The sequence below is a fragment of the Acinonyx jubatus genome, chromosome A2 (assembly GCF_027475565.1).
Source record: "Acinonyx jubatus isolate Ajub_Pintada_27869175 chromosome A2, VMU_Ajub_asm_v1.0, whole genome shotgun sequence".
Taxonomy (NCBI): domain Eukaryota; kingdom Metazoa; phylum Chordata; class Mammalia; order Carnivora; family Felidae; genus Acinonyx; species Acinonyx jubatus.
In genome coordinates, this window is record NC_069383.1 from 163,584,463 (window position 1) to 163,600,798 (window position 16,336).

The window sequence follows — 16,336 nt, forward strand, 5'->3', positions numbered from 1 at the left end:
AGGAAGTCCTAGAACACTTCTGTTGACATTCTTCTGGCCTACTGCACTGTCCAAATTCTTTGGTTATTTAAATACCTTAATGTGTTTTAGGGAAAGTCTCTTCCCCCTTTTTCTGTAGAAAACTCAGCTATTCGTGGACATTTGCCTTCAATTTCAGGCTTTCAAAGTAGTTTATCTTTTTTAATGTTTGTTTTTGATAGAGACAGAGCATGAGTGGGGGAGGGGCAGAGAGAGAGGGAGACACAGAATTCAAAGTAGGCTCGAAGCTCTGAACTGTCCACACAGGGCCCTACACAGGGCTTGAATTCAGAACCGTGATATCGTGACCTGAGCCAACGTCAGACGCTTAACCAACTGAATCACGGAGACGCTCCTTAAACTAGTTTTCCATAAACTCAAAACTAAAAAGTCCAACCTGGTTTGGATTTAATGGAATTTCGTTAAAAGTCTAGAGTTGCTGTTGTGGTGGGTGGTTCTCTTTCCGAGATCATGTGCCATCCTTCCATTTCTGCCTTCCCACTTTGATGTCATCCAGTAACATTTTATGATTTTTCCTTTATGGTCATTTTGTGTTTTTATTAGACCCTGCATCTGCAAAGCCTCTGGTTTTCCTATGTCTTTCAACTTAGAACACCAGCTCTGACCCTTCTGGTCACTGCACTGGTAGGGATTTGCCCCACCTCAGGCAATGCTGGGCACCAGCTGGGTGTTCTACAATCTAACTCAATTCCAACACTTCCTACCTTGAGACAGTGTCAGACCCCACCAGAGAGGGGCTCAGTCCCATAAAACTCCCCACTCCACATGCCTACTGTGGTTAGTAGAGGTCTAGGTTACCCACAGCTGCCCCTTGGCTGCGGACCAGAGGTTCCCATGATCCCCTTCTTGGATTTATTTGCCAGAGCATCTCCCAGAACTCAGGGACCAAACACTTAACACTTTCCAGTTTATGAAAGAATATGATAAAGGATACAGATGAACAGCAAGAGAGAGAGGTGCATAGGGGAGGACTGGGAAGGTCCTGAGCCCATCATCTTCTGGGTGTGGTTCAGATCACCCTGGTGGATGCTTTCTGAACCCCATACTGTTGGGATTCTAAAGGCTTCCTCACCGCAGCATACTCAATGATTAACTATGATTCCAGACCCTCTCCTGAGACTGGAGGATGGGGTGTAGGGGTGAGAATTCCAGGCTTGCAGTCATGGCTTGATCTTTTTTTTTAGGTAAATTTTATTTATTTTTTAATTATTATTATTTTTAATTTATATCCAAGTTAGCATATAGTACAACAATGGTTTTCGGAGTAGATTCCTTAATGCCCCTTACCCATTTAGCCCATCCCCCCTTCCACAACCCGTCCAGTAACCATCTGTTTGTTCTCCATATTTAAGAGTCTCTTATGTTTTTGTCCCCCTCCCTGTTTTTATATTATTTTTGCTTCCCTTCCCTTGTGTTCACCTGTTGTCTCTTAAAGTCCTTATATGAGTGAAGTCATATGATACTTGTCTTTCTCTGACTAATTTCGCTTAGCATAATACCCTCCAGTTCCATCCACATAGTTGCAAATGGCAAGATTTCATTCTTTTTGATTGCCGAGTAATACTCCATTGTATATATATACCACATCTTCTTTATCCATTCATCCGTCGATGGACATTTGGGCTCTTTCCATACTTAGGCTATTGTCGATAGCATTGTTATAAACATTGGGGTGCATGTGCCCTTTCGAAACAACACACCTGTATCCCTTGGATAAATACCTAATAGTGCAATTGCTCGGTCATAGGGTAGTTCTATTTTTAATTTTTTGAGGAACCTCCATACTATTTTCCAGAGTGGCTGCACCAGTTTGCATTCCCACCAGCAATGCAAAAGAGATCCTCTCTCTCCGCATCCTTGCCAACATCTGTTGTTGCCTGAGTTGTTAATGTTAGCCATTCTGACAGGTGTGAGGTGGTATCTCTTTGTGGTTTTGATTTGCATTTCCATGATGATGAGTGATTGAGCATTTTTTCATGTGTTGGTTGGCCATCTGGATGTCTTTGGAGAAATGTCTATTTATGTCTTTTGCCCATTTCTTCACTGGATTATTTGTTTTTTGGGTGTTGAGTTTGATAAGTTCTTTATAGATTTTGGATACTAACCCTTTATCTGATATGTCATTTGCAAATATCTTCTCCCATTCTGTCAGTTGCCTTTTAGTTTTACTGATTGTTTCCTTCGCTGTGCAAAAGCTTTTTATTTTGATGAGGTCCCAGTAGTTCATTTTTGCTTTTGTTTCCCTTGCCTCTGGAGATGTGTTGAGTAAGAAGGTGCTGCAGCCGAGGTCAAAGAGGTTTTTGCCTGCCTTCTCCTCAAGGATTTTGATGGCTTCCTGTCTTCCATTTAGGTCTTTCATCCACTTTGAGTTTCTTTTTGTGTAAGGTGTAAGAAAGTGGTCCAGATTTATTTTTCTGCATATCTCAGAAAATTGCACCACTTGCTGAAAATACTGTCTTTATTCCATTGGATATTCTTTCCTGCTTTGTCAAAGATTAGCTAGCCATACGTTTGTGGGTCCATTTCTGGGTTCTCTATTCTGTTCCATTGATCTGAATGTCTGTTTTTATGCCAGTACCATACTATCTTGATGATTACAGCTTTGTAATACAGCTTGAAGTCCAGGATTGTGATGTCTCCTGCTTTGGTTTTCTTTTTCAAGATCGCTTTGGCTATTCGGGGTCTTTTCTGGTTCCACACAAATTTTAGGATTATTTGTTCTAGCTCTATGTAGAATGCTGGTGTTATTTTGATAGGGATTGCATTGAATATGTAGATTGCTTTGGGTAGTATTGACAGTTTAATGTTGTTTGTTCTTCCTATCCAGGAACATGGAAAATGGAATATTTTTCCTTTTTTTTTTTTTTTTTTTTGGTGTCTTCAATTTCTTTCATAAGCTTTCTATAGTTTTCAGTGTATAGATTTTTCACCTCTTTGGTTGGATTTATTCTTGGTATTTAACGGTTTTTGGTGCAATTGTAAATGGGATTGATTCCTTGATTTCTCTTTCTGTGGCTTCATTGTTGGTGTATAGGAATGCAACCTATTTCTGTGCATTGATTTTATATCCTGCAACGTTGCTGAATTCGTGGATTAGTTCTAGCAGTTTCTGGTGGAATCTTTTGGGTTTTCCATATAGAGTATCATGTCATCTGGGAAGTGTGAACGTTTGACTTCCTCCTGGCCGATTTGGATGCCTTTTATTTCTTTGTGTTGTCTGATTGCTGAGGCTAAGACTTCCAATACTATGTTGAATAACAGTGGCAAGAGTGGACATTCCTGTCGTGTTCCTGACCTTAGGGGGAAAGCTCTCAGTTTTTCCCCATTGAGGATGATATTAGCATTGGGTCGTTCATATATGGCCTTTATGATCTTGAGGTATGATCCTTCTATCCCTACTTTCTTGAGGGTTTTTATCAAGAAAGGGTGCTGTATTTTGTCAAATGTTTTCTCTGCATCTATTGAGAGGATCACATGGTTCTTGTCCTTCCTTTTATTGATGTGGTGTGTCACATTGATTGTTTTGTGGATATGGAACCAGCCCTGTGTCCCAGGTATAAATCCCACTTGGTCGTGATGAATAATTGTTTTTAAATGTATTGTTAGATGCAGTTGGCTAATATCTTGTTGAGGATTTTTGCATCCATGTTCATCAGGGAAATTGGTCTATAGTTCTCCTTTTTAGTGGGGTCTCTGTCTGGTTTTGGAATCAAGGTAATGCTGGCTTCATAGAAAGAGTTTGGAAGTTTTCCTTCCATTTCTACTTTTTGGAACAGCTTCAAGAGAATAGGTGTTAACTCTTCCTTAAATGTTTGGTGAAAGCCATCTGGCCCTGGACTCTTGTTTTTTGGCAGAGTTTTGATTACTAATTCAATTTCTTTACTGGTTATGGGTCTATTCAAATTTTCTATTTCTTCCTGTTTCAGTTTTGGTAGTGTATATGTTTCTAGGAATTTGTCCATTTCTTCCAGATTCCCCATTTTATTGACATATAATTGCTCATAATATTCTCTTATTATTGTTTTTATTTCTGCTGTGTTGGTTGTGATCTCTCCTCTTTCATTCTTGATTTTACTTATTTGGGTCCTTTCCTTTTTCTTCTTGATCAAACTGGCTAGTGGTTTATCAATTTTGTTAATTCTTCCAAAGAACCAGCTTCTGGTTTCATTGATCTATTCTGTTTTTTTTTTTTTTTTTTTTTTTTTTTTGGTTATGATAGCATTAATTTCTGCTCTAATCTTTATTATTTCCTGCCTTCTGCTGGTTTTGGGTTTTATTTGCTGTTCTTTTTACAGCTCCTTAAGGCGTAAGGTTAGGTTGTGTATCTGAGATCTTTCTTCCTTCTTTAGGAAGGCCTGGATTGCTATAAAATTTCCTCTTATGACTGCCTTTGCTGCGTCCCAGAGGTTTTGGGTTGTGGTGCTATCATTTTCATGGACTTCCATATACTTTTTAATTTCCTCTTTAACTGCTCGGTTAACTCATTCATTCTTTAGTAGGATGTTCTTCAGTCTCCAAATATTTGTTACCTTTCCAAATTTTTTCTTGTGGTTGATTTGAGTTTCATAGCGTTGTGGTCTGAAAATATGCACGGTATGATCTCGATCTTTTTGTACTTACTTAGGGCTGATTTGTGTCCCAGTATATGGTCTATTCTGGAGAACATTCCATGTGTACTGGAGAAGAATGTATATTCTGCTGCTTTAGGATGAAATGATCTGAATATATCTGTTAAGTCCATCTGGTCCAATATGTCATTCAAAGCCATTGTTTCCTTGTTGATTTTTTGATTAGATGATCTGTCCATTGCTGTGAGTGGGGTGTTGAAGTCTCCTACTATTATGGTATTACTATTGATGAGTTTCTTTATGCTTGTGATTAATTGATTTACATATTTGGGTGCTCTCACATTTGGCACATAAATGTTTACAATTGTTAGGTCTTCTTGGTGGACAGACCCCTTGATTATGATATAATGCCCTTCTGCATCTCTTGATACAGTCTTTATTTTAAAGTCTAGATTGTCTGATATAAGTATGGCTGCTCTGGCTTTCTTTTGTTGACCATTAGCATGATAGATGGTTCTCCATCCCCTTATTTTCAATCTGTAGGTGTCTTTAGGTCTAAAGTGGGTCTCTTGTAAACAGCATATAGATGAGTCTTGTTTTCTTATCCACTCTGTTACCCTATGTCTTTTTATTGGAGCATTGAGTCCATCGAGTTTAGAGTGAGTACTGAAAGATACGAATTTATTGCCATTATGATGCTTGTAGAGTTGGAGTTTCTGGTGGTGGTCTCTGATCCTTTCTAATCTTTGTTGCTTTGGTATTAATATACCAAATATACTGGAGAGGTCCTGTTAATTTCCCAGAGTGTTGTGTCTGTTATGCCTGCTTGCCCAGACTTTGTGAGACAACTGTAGTTTTACCCCTAAGAACTGTGCCATAGACCTGCCATGACTCATCCCAGTAGAAACCCTTCTGAGTGAAAGTAATCAAGGTGGCCATTGGATTTCAGAAGAGGACGAATCCGAGGCCAGGAGTCACAAGCACCCAGATGGGAGAGTCCCTTCCGAGGAATCTGCCCCTGGTCCCAGCAGAAATCAGGATACCAGAGGGCAGAACGTCAGAAGTACTATAGATAGTCCCCCATCTGGGTCACCAAATTCGTAACTGAACCAACAGGGTTTTTCTCCTTGGTGACTCATACATAGAAAATACATCAGGTGAGTGGCCACACAAAGGAAACTTTATTGGCAGCCGATGCGGAGATCAGGAGATCATGGAGAATAACTTCCAAAGCCCTGACTCCCTGGAGGAACGGTGGATGGGCTCCTCTGGTTTAGGGCTGGGATGGATATTTCCATGGGGAAGCCTCGTCATCCTGTGTGGGGCGGGCAGGAAGGGTGCTGCGGGTGGGCCTTAGGGCAGCAGGCCTGTCCCCACGTTGTAGGTCATGTAAACAAGGTTGTGCTCCTCCCCCAGGGGAGACTTTAGTGTGATAATGAGGTAAAGGTAATTGCCAGTCACTCCAGAGGTCACTCCAGGTCCATTTGCACAGGCGTGAGTCTGGGACAAGACTGTCCAGGCAGTCAGTGTCACCTGAAGGGTGGTTTTAGGTTTCATTTGCCTGAGATAAGCCAGAAAGAAGAACTTAAGGAAAAATGTGGGACAAAGGGCAGTGAGTACAAGCGGGTGGACAGTAGAGGTCAGGTCTTGGGGTGTAGCTGGTGACAGTATTTGTTTGCAAAAGTAAAGTTTAGCTTAACAGAGAGTCTTTTCCTATCTGGAAGCACAAACATTAGGTAAACATGAATGTTCCCTGGCACCTGGGGGGCTCAGTTGGTTAAGTGTCCGACTCTTGATTTCTGCTCAGGTTTTATGGTTCATGAGTTTGAGCCCTGCATTGGTGTCTGTGCTGACAGTGTGGAGGCTGTTTGGGATTCTTGCTCTCCCTCTCTTACTGCCCCTCCCTGCTCTCTCTCCCTCTCAAAATAAAGAAATTAATTTAAAAAAAAAAACAGTAATGTTTTAAACAAGAGGCATAAAAACTAGAATCCTCCTCCTTAGTTCATCCCATCCTGTGTTATTCTTGCTGTGTTGGAATCCGGTTTTCCCACTAGTTCCAGTAATGCTTACACAGTTCAGTTCCCTGATTCTATGGTTATCAGAATCCTGTCTTGTCAAAAGTCCTTTCCACAAATCCCCTTGAAAATGAAGCACTTTTGCAGAAGCATCAAAGCAAAACAATAGCTGTAAATGACAAAAGACTACATACAATATGGCCATGGTTAAAGATCTGACGAGAAGCTTTGAATGTGGCAGACATGGACATTTGGTTATTTCTGTGACACTCACAACTTCAGTAATTAGAATTACAGGTGCTTCCATACCAGGGCATATCAGATTTCTAGGAGTTTCATCTAATTTCTAGAACACTTATATACCCACACAAATACAGCCTAAAGAAGGCTTAATATTACTTCTTATTTGACAGAGCTTCCCATGTAGTTTAATGTATCCAGTAAGTCTACTTCAACATAAATCCTCTAGAATGTTCCAGGAACCCTTCTGGGGAAATCCCAACTTTTTTTCCATGTCAAGAAGATTTAGAATTTGATTTGGGGAAGTTTATCAGAAACATCAAAAGGAGTTTTAAAGCACTTGGTCAAGTAGAACCATAGGTCACTGTGAAACAACATGTTGGTTATTAACCAAAATGACAATAAAATAAAGACAAATACAGCAGATTATGTGGTTGTTGGCAAAACTTAACTTTTAATATTCTTAAGTAATCAAAGACCTGATAAACACAGGAAATTACGTTGGTGAAACAGAATCCTTGTTTTCTAGGCATGACCATTAGAAGATTAAAAAAACCTTTCATAATCTTTTATCAAGAACACTACAATAGTTCAAAAAAACTTAATTTTCTTTTATCTGTTAAAAAGATAAAGTTCCAGTTTTACCTAAGTGCATTATTGATATTAAAGCTTATTTTGAAAATCCTTATAAGGAATCCATTCGATCTTATCTGTTTTGATCACACACAAAATTTGTTTCCCAAGATTCCTTTTTCATAAGCCTACAACTTCCTGTGTCTATTTTAGCCGGTCCCTTGTTCTCTCCCATTCAGAAATAATCAGCTTTACTTTAGAACAAAATTACTTTTGTTTCCCTCAAAAAAAAAAAAAAAAAAGCATTTCCATTCCTCATACCTTTTCTTACCAAAAACATTCTAGTTTCTTACATAGAGAGTTGATGCTGTTATTATTTCTAGAATTAAATATATATTAATTATATTTCTTTAAAAAAAATTTTTTTTAACGTTTATTTTTGAGACAGAGAAAGACCGAGCATGAACGGGGGAGGGTCAGAGAGAGGGAGACACAGAATCCGAAACAGGCTCCAGGCTCTGAGCTGTCAGCACAGAGCCCGACGCGGGGCTTGAACTCATGGACCGCGAGATCATGACCTGAGCCGAAGTCGGCCGCTTAACCGACTGAGCCACCCAGGCGCCCCAATTATATTTCTTAGCTTTTAGAACCTCCAATTACTAGTGAAAACTAATCAGCGAGCAATTGTGAGCTGTTTATTACATCAGCATTCTTTAGATTGGCAAACTTATGAATATGTATCATAATTTCTAGAAACATATGCTTCTTATTAGTATGATCTTTCAGTAAAGCATAAGATGTGTTTATCAACAGACTCAAAATTATCTTTTTGTAATAAGACAAAAGTTAGGTAAACTTGGACTTGTTTAGCAATTAAATGTTTTAGCATTTTATTTGCAAACATTTATTATTCAGTGAACTCCCATCACTTAATTTAACATAGCAAAATTCTTAGCTTTATTTTATCTATCTATCTATCTATCTATCTATCATAGCAAAATTCTAAGAATGGGAGTTACCAAAGAGATTTGGAAAGCCATTTAAGCAGACATACTGTAAAACATAATTATTACTAAAAAGTTCACCTAAAACTTCTTACATCTATCTAAATAATTTTCTTCTGGCAATTACGTTTAGATTATCCAGGGACGCTTCACGAAACGATAAAAAAAAATCAGCCATCATTCTAAGTTATTTTTGTTGGCAAATTTTGCGACAGAGTGAACATGAACTTATTTGATGAGTAAACGTAGGTAGGATAAAAGTTTTCTATTTAATGTTATTAACTAAAGACATGCTTATTTCAGTTAGCAAACTTCAATTAGCTTTTATTTATTAAAGATTCATCCTAGATCATATGAAACTGGGAAACATTTGGATTAGTTTTTATATTTCTGAAAGTTTTAGAATAGCCACCCCTTATCAGTTCTTGCCTTCAAACCAGATAAACAGAACTATTCCACAAATTAATTTTGGCAAAGCCATCCAGAAGCAGCAAAATACCATACAATGCATACATAAGCATATATGAACAGATGCAGAGACCTTATAGTCCCTAAGATTTGTGGAGATGTTTCATTTGTTCAATTTCCAATTACTTCCTCTCCCTCTTTGTTTGTGATGAGAAACCTCTCCCTAAAGTTTGCACTTCAGAGAATGGCTCTTAGATATTAGAAAAGATGGGTAGAAAGTCTACATGACAGAGGCACAAAGAAAGTGTCCAAGTTTCTCCAAGGACTTTGGTTTCTCAGGACAAAACGAACCTTTGGAGATAAAGAGGGGAGGTTTGGGAATTGGCCAAAATGACAGGCTGAAGGAGTTTGCCTTGTTTTTGGATAATTCTTGGGCCTTAATTAAAGATAAGGACATTCGCAGGGCACCCGGGTGACTCAGTTAAGCGTCAACTTCAGCTCAGATCATGATCTCATGGTTCATGAGTTACAACCCTGCGTCGGGCTCTGTGCTGTCAGCTCAGAGCCCGGAGCCTGCTTCAGATTCATTCTGTCTCCCTCCCTCCCTCCCTCCCTCTCTCTCTCTCTCTCTCTCTCTCTCTCTGCCTTTCCCTCCCTTGTACTCTCTCAAAAATAAAACATTTTTTAAAAAGATAAGGACATCTGCTCTCAATTCCTCAAAGAATTGCATTGCAACTTAAATGACATCTTGGGTTGATCTACCCATCCAACTACATTATCCTCAGTTTACTTCTTTCTCTCTGGGTACCTGGTTTTATTTTACCTTAGGAGAGAAAGCCTAAATTCCTATCAGGCTGAAAATATCAGCTTCCAATGTTGCCAACTTTTGACCACAGAGCTACTTTAAAAAAATTCTTTTGAAGATCGTGTCAGTTTTCAGCCCAAACAGTAAATAACTGATGGCAGTATTGAGTAACTTATCCCCGCCCCCTCCAAAGGAGGATGCAAAGGATACTGCCTTCCCAAGATACAGAGTCACTCCCAAATTTAGCCATAAGGAAGAAGTGACAACCTGCGTGTCTCAGGCAGGCAGACAAAATGAGCCAAGCAAGAAAGCAACAGCTATACCTGGGAGAGAAAGGGCCAATAACCAGTGGGTCTGGATTTGGAAAGGAGGAGGCATCATGGAATTTTATCGTCTTATCCTACCAGCCCCTGAACATCAGCCTTCAGCTGGTCATCTGTGGGAGAGCCCAGGAGAAATTCTAGTCCTCTGTTCCCTCTGTGATGGTGATGGTGGGGGTGAGGGTGAGTAGCCACTGATTTTTCTAACTCTTCTCTGAATTTCGTATAATCTGCTGAAAAGATCTGCTGCTGTTCAGAGGACAAGAATTCTTTGGGTAGGGGCCCAGGACAGATCCATAAAGAACGTTACATAGGAAGATCAGAAGCTGGCAAGCCCTGCCTGTCCCGGGTGCTTCTGACTTCCAGCATTTACCTGAGAAACCTTCATACCCCCAGGTCTAGAGAATGAAGGGAAGCTAAAACAGGCAGATGGGGCCGCATTGTGATAAGGGGAATTTGCACTGAATTTAATTTTTGTTCTAATTTCTGTTCTTCATCTTAAGGGACTCCCTAAGGCTAGTCGTTACATTTTTTTTTTTTTTTTTTTTGTGCTAGGTCTCTCCACAGGTGCCAATAAATTGATTGTTTAGGATGACAACTCTTCTAAGTTTTTTTTTTATTTTTCTCTCAAATATAGCCAATTCAAAGGATCCATCATCTGGTCATTGATGAGTGGTATCTGTCAATAGCGATTCAAACCATGAAGGCTTTTTGTGGCCCAAAGAGGCCTCACACAAGAGACTATGAAATATGCAGTGTTTACAAGATCCAGAAAGTTCATTCCCAGAGAGTGTAAGAAAGCAAAGGCCTTCATTCATAGGCAGCAAGGATGGTGTAGTCCAGCTCCCAGGAGAACATGAAATGCCTCCAGCCACAAACACCCTTCACTGGGCAGGTGCTCACTAACAAAGTAATGACGATTGAAATGACCAAGACCCCTCATGGACTGGGACCCTTGATGGCAATTCCCCTGAGACTTGGCATGGCTAAATTGTGCTGCTTGGAACCCTAGCCTATTCAACGAGATGCGATGTTGCACCCCGTTAAGTGTACCATCCAGATGGTGGAGCCCAGAAAGAATATTCTCATTGGTCACAAAACCATATTCTCAGGATATAGAACAAGACAAAAGTTTTTTTTACATGCACATTAACAGCTTTAGCTGAATCTTGGGTCTCTCAGAGCCAAACTACTACCTCTCTCCCTGTGCCTATCAATTGTGTGGCTTTGGCTTTCAGATGTCCCTTAGCAGCAGACTTTCCCTCATGTGCACGTTAACCCATGGCAGAGTTTGTCCAGAAAGACGTGGTCTGGTGAGAACAGAGCAGTCACCAGTCTGGGACACAGGCTTGGACAGCAGCCTCACATGCAGAGTTCTGCTCTGTGGTTTCCCTTATAACAAACAACACAACAGAGAAAAACTAGGACCATCTCTGAGAAAAAAAGGACCACTAGAGTTGCTAATCCCAGGGAACCAGTTCCACAAATACGTTCTCCTGCTAATCTAAGTTTAGAAAAGGAAAAAAAAAAAAAAAAGGGAAGGAGACTCACCACTGCTTCCACTGGACTGTGCAGGTAGACACCCAAGACTGCAATGTAAGAATTCTTAGTTTTTGCCAGCTCTTCTCAGAGGTCCCAGGATCTTTCTACTGCAACAGGTGTGGGGTGAGCAGTACCCAGATAGTGAGGTCTCCTGGCTGGCTTGCCAAAAGTGTTGGGGAGGAAAAATTTTCCTATACCCTTCAAAGGTTCTTCTGGCTGGTGTAAGAATTACATTGACATGGGGCACATTAATAGGAAGAAATCAAGCTTAAATTTGTAACATATGGGAACCTAACATACAAGAGAAATTCAAAGACAGGTAAAATGAGGTATGTATGCCATCCTGAGCATAGGAATGGGATAGGGGCCTGGGGCTTCAAAGGAGAGGAGGGCAAATTCACAGGCCAATAAGAAGAGATGTTTGGAGGCACCTGGGTGGCTCCATCAGTTAAGTGTCCGACTCTTGATCTCGGCTTGGGTCATGATCTCATGGTTTGTGAGTTTCAGCCCCATGTTGGGCTTTGCACTGACAGCACAGAGTCTCCTTGGGATTCTGTCTCTCCCTCTCTCTGCCCCTCTCCTGCTGTCTGTCTCTCTCAAAATAAGTAAACAAACTTAAAAAAGCAGATGTTTGGTAATCAGATGTTTGCCTTGTCATACAGATAGGTCACTCAGATAAGATTTATCTTTTTAATTGACTCTTATCTGGGAAAGGCCCCCAACTTGGATTTTTCTAGGTAGTTAAGGGAGGGACCAAAGTTTCTCTTCGGGCATTAGACTCACAGGGTCTCTATTGCCTGCAGCTCAAAATAGTCCTTGTGCAAAAGTGGCATGTTTTAGATTTGATCTGAATCCCTTCAGGAGTGAAATATATTGAGTAAATCTAGGCCGGCCAAATAGAGGCCCTGAGCTTCTAGGATGTCATTTATCATCATCTCTATTACATTGGGGATGGGAGAATTAATGGCAGGAACATATGCATCTAAACTTCCATTGTTAGAGTCCATTCATTGCCACCCAGTTTTAACCTGGCACATAAGGCTACTGCGGGGGGGGTGGGGGGGGGGGGCTAATGACCTCAGGATTAAGTGTGTTTCTTTTTCTTATGTTTGTTTATTTTTGAGAGAGAGGGTGGGGGGGAGGATCAGATAGAGAGAGGGAGAGAGAGAGGGAGACACAGATTCTGAAGCAGGCTCCAGGCTCTGAGCTGTCAGCACATGTCTTACACTGTGCTGCATTTACTGTTTGCAATGGCAGAGGCAGTTGCTAATGCCAGTTGGCATTCCCTATGGATGATTAGCATCCTGTCTGTGGTGCCAGCTCTGATTTTTTAAGTTAGCATTTGTTAGGTGGAGCCCAGAGCCCTAGGGTTTCTAACGAACAGTCCTGGTTCCGCAAAAATCCAAGGGGGAACTGAAGTAGAATTGATCACACACAGCTCTAGAAGAGGTGCATGGCACACTTGAGGGGCCAGCTGGGAGGTCACTGCAAGTGCCAGCAGAGGGTCTCCTGTAGAGAGAATACAGTCAGGTCATGTTTCATGATGCATTCTGACCACCTCTGCCTTTTGTTGTGTTGTATGGTCCTTTCACACTTAATGTCATCATCGATGTGGTTGTCCTGTGTCCCCATTCACTCCTCGTGTGTCTCGTGCCTTTGCTCCTACAGTCCTCTACTACTTTGTTTTGCATTGATATTTTCCAGTAAAGCGTTTCAATTGGTTTAATTACATTTGTCAGTATTTTTTCTTTTTTAAAACTTGGTTGTTTTATGATTGCCGTATACACCTAATCAGATCAGCTTCAGATTTAGGATTGCTCAATGCCAGTGAGGTTCAGAAATGTTACTCCTAGGTAGTTCTCTTCCCCCCTTTCTGAGACATTACTTCTTTATATGTTACAAAGCCAACAATGCATGTTTTAATGTATACTTGATCATCTTGAATCATTTTCACCTCTTTTCCATTACAGTTTTGCTCCTACTGCCTCCTTTGTGCTGTTATTGGGAAGTAGATTACAAATATTTAAGACATCGTATGTGTTACACACCCAGCAATACATTATAAACATTCTACACCATTGCCTTTGAAGTCAGGAAAGTTAAGGAGAAAAATATGCATTTATGTCACTACATTTATCGTTTTTCTTTAGTATTTTAAAAAATTTAATGTTTACTTATTTTTGAGAGAGAGAGAGAGACATCATGAGCAAAGGGGGTGGGGAGGGATGAGGGAGAGGGAGACACAGAATCCAAAGCAGGCTGCAGGTTGTGAGCTGTTAGCACAGAGCCCGATGCAGGGATTGAACCCATGAACGAACAGCGAGATCATGACGTGAGCCGAAATTGGACACTTAACCAACTGAGCCACTCAAGTGCCCTGTTCTTTATTTTTTCATGTGGATTCAACTTTCCATCTTGGAACAATTGCTATCATTTTTTTGTTTTGTTTTATTTTTTTCTTTTTCAAGTTTTTATTCAAATTCCCACTAGTTTACATACAGTGCAATATTAGTTTCAGGAGTAGAATTCAGTGACTCATCACTTACATACAACATCAGGTGTTCATCATGACAAGTGGCCTCCTTAACAAGTGCCCTCCTTAATACCCATCACCCCTTTAACCCATTCCCCTGTCCACCTCCCCTCCAGCAACCCTCAGTTTGTCTCTATAATTAAGAGTCTGTTTTCTGGTTTGCATCTCTTTTTTGTTTTTTCTGTTTATCTGTTTTGTTTCTTCAGTTCCACATATGAGTGAAATCATATGGCATTTGTCTTTCTCTGACTTATGTCACTTAGCATAATACTTCCTAGCTCCATCCATGTTGTTGCAAATGGTAAGATTTTATTCTTTTTATGGCTGAATAATATTCCATACACACACACCCCACATCTTTACCCAGTCATCAGTCGATGGACACTTGGGCTGTTTCTATATCTTGGCTGTTACAAATGATGTTGCTATAAACATTGGGGTGCATGAATCCCTTTGGATCAATATTTTTGTATCTTTTAGGTAAATAGTAGTGCAGTTGCTGGATCATAAGGTAATTCTATTTTTAACTTTTTGAGGAAACTCCATACTGTTTTCCAGAGTGGCTGTGCAGTTTGTAATCCCACCAATAGTGCAAGAGGGCCTCCCTTTCTCCACATCCTTGCCAACACCTGTTGTTTCCTGTGTTGTTAATGAGGTGTGAGGTGATACCTCATTGAATTTTATTTTTATTTCCCTGATGCTGAGTGCCATCAAGCATCTTTTCATGTGTGTTGGCAATTTGTATGTCTTCTTTGGAAAAATATGTATTCATGTCTTCTGCCCATTTTTTTAAAGTGGATTATTGGTTTTCTGGGTTCCAAGTTTTATAAATTCTTTATATGCTTGGATATTAACCCTTTATCAGATATGTCATTTGCAAATATCTTCTTTCATTCCAAAGGTTGCCTTTTAGTTTTGTTGATTGTTTCCTTTGCTGAACAGAAGTTTTTATCTTGAGGAAGTCCCAACAGTTTATTTTTGCTTTTGTTTCGTTTGCCTCAGGTGACCTATCTAGTAAGAAGTTGCTACAGCTGATGTCAAAGAAGTTACTGCCTGTGTTCTTCTCTAGGATTTTGATGGTTTCCTGTCTCACATTTAGGTCTTTCATTCATTTTGAATTTAATTCTGTGTATGGTGTAAGAAAGTGGTCCAGTTCCATTATTCTGCATGTTGCTGTCCAGTTTTCCCAACACCATTTGTTGAAGAGACTTTTTTTTTCTTTGGATATTCTTTCCTGCTTTTGTCAAAGCTTAGTTGACCATACAGTTGTGGGCCTATTTCTGGGTTTTCTATTCTGTTACACTGATCTATGTGTCTGTTTTTGTGCCAGTACCATTCTGTCTTGATGACTACAGCTTTGTAATATGACTTTCACAATTGCTTTGGCTATTTGGGATCTTTTGTGGATCCATACAAATTTTAGGGTTGTTTGTTCTAACTCTGTGAAAAATGCTGGTGGTATTTTGATAGGGATTGCATTAAATGTGTAGATTACTTTGGTTAGTACAGACATTTTTTGAAAATGTTTATTTATGTTTGAGAGACAGAGTGTGAGCAGGTGAGGGGCAGGGAGAGAGGGAGACACAGAATCCAAAGCAGGCTCCAGGCTCTGAGCTGTCAACACAGAGCCCGATGCAGGGCTCTAACTTACAGACTGCAAGATCATGACCTGAGCCGAAGTTGGACGCTCAACCTACTGAGCCACTCAGGCACCCCATTTTCTTTCGTCAGTGTTTTATAGTTTTCAGAGTACAGGTCTTTACCCTCTTTGTTAGGTTTATTCCTAGGTATCTTAGTGCGTTTGGTCTAATTATGAACGAGAATTATTCCTTAGTTTCTCTTTCTGCTGCTTCGTCATTCGTATAAAAATTCAATACATTTATGTATGTTGATTTTGTATTCTGAGACTTTATCTAATTAATGTATCAGTTCTAGCAATTTTTTGTGGAGACTTTTGAATTTTCTATATAGAGTGTCATAAGTTTGACAACTTACTTGCCAATTTGGATACCTTTTATTTTGTTGTCTGTTTGCTGTGGCTAGGACTTCTAGTACTATATTAACTAACAGTGGTGAGAGTGGACATCCCTATCTTCTTCCTGACCATAGAAGAAAAGCTCTCAGTTTTTCCCCATTGAGGATGATGTTAGCAGTGGGTTTCTCACATGTGACCTTTATGATGTTGAGTTATGTTCCCTCTATCCCTACTTTGTTGAGGGTTTTTATCATGAATGTATGTTCTACTTTGTCAGATGCTTTTTCTGCATCTATTGAGAGGATCATATCATT

The 16,336-nt window shown here is 40.0% G+C and overlaps 1 protein-coding gene across 1 annotated transcript in view; it reads left to right on the plus strand.

The window, feature by feature from the left end:
- Nucleotides 1-16,336, plus strand: part of LOC106982164 (zinc finger protein 77) — a 107,178-nt gene that overhangs the window by 73,199 nt on the left and 17,643 nt on the right. The gene's annotated exons all lie outside the window — the stretch shown is intronic.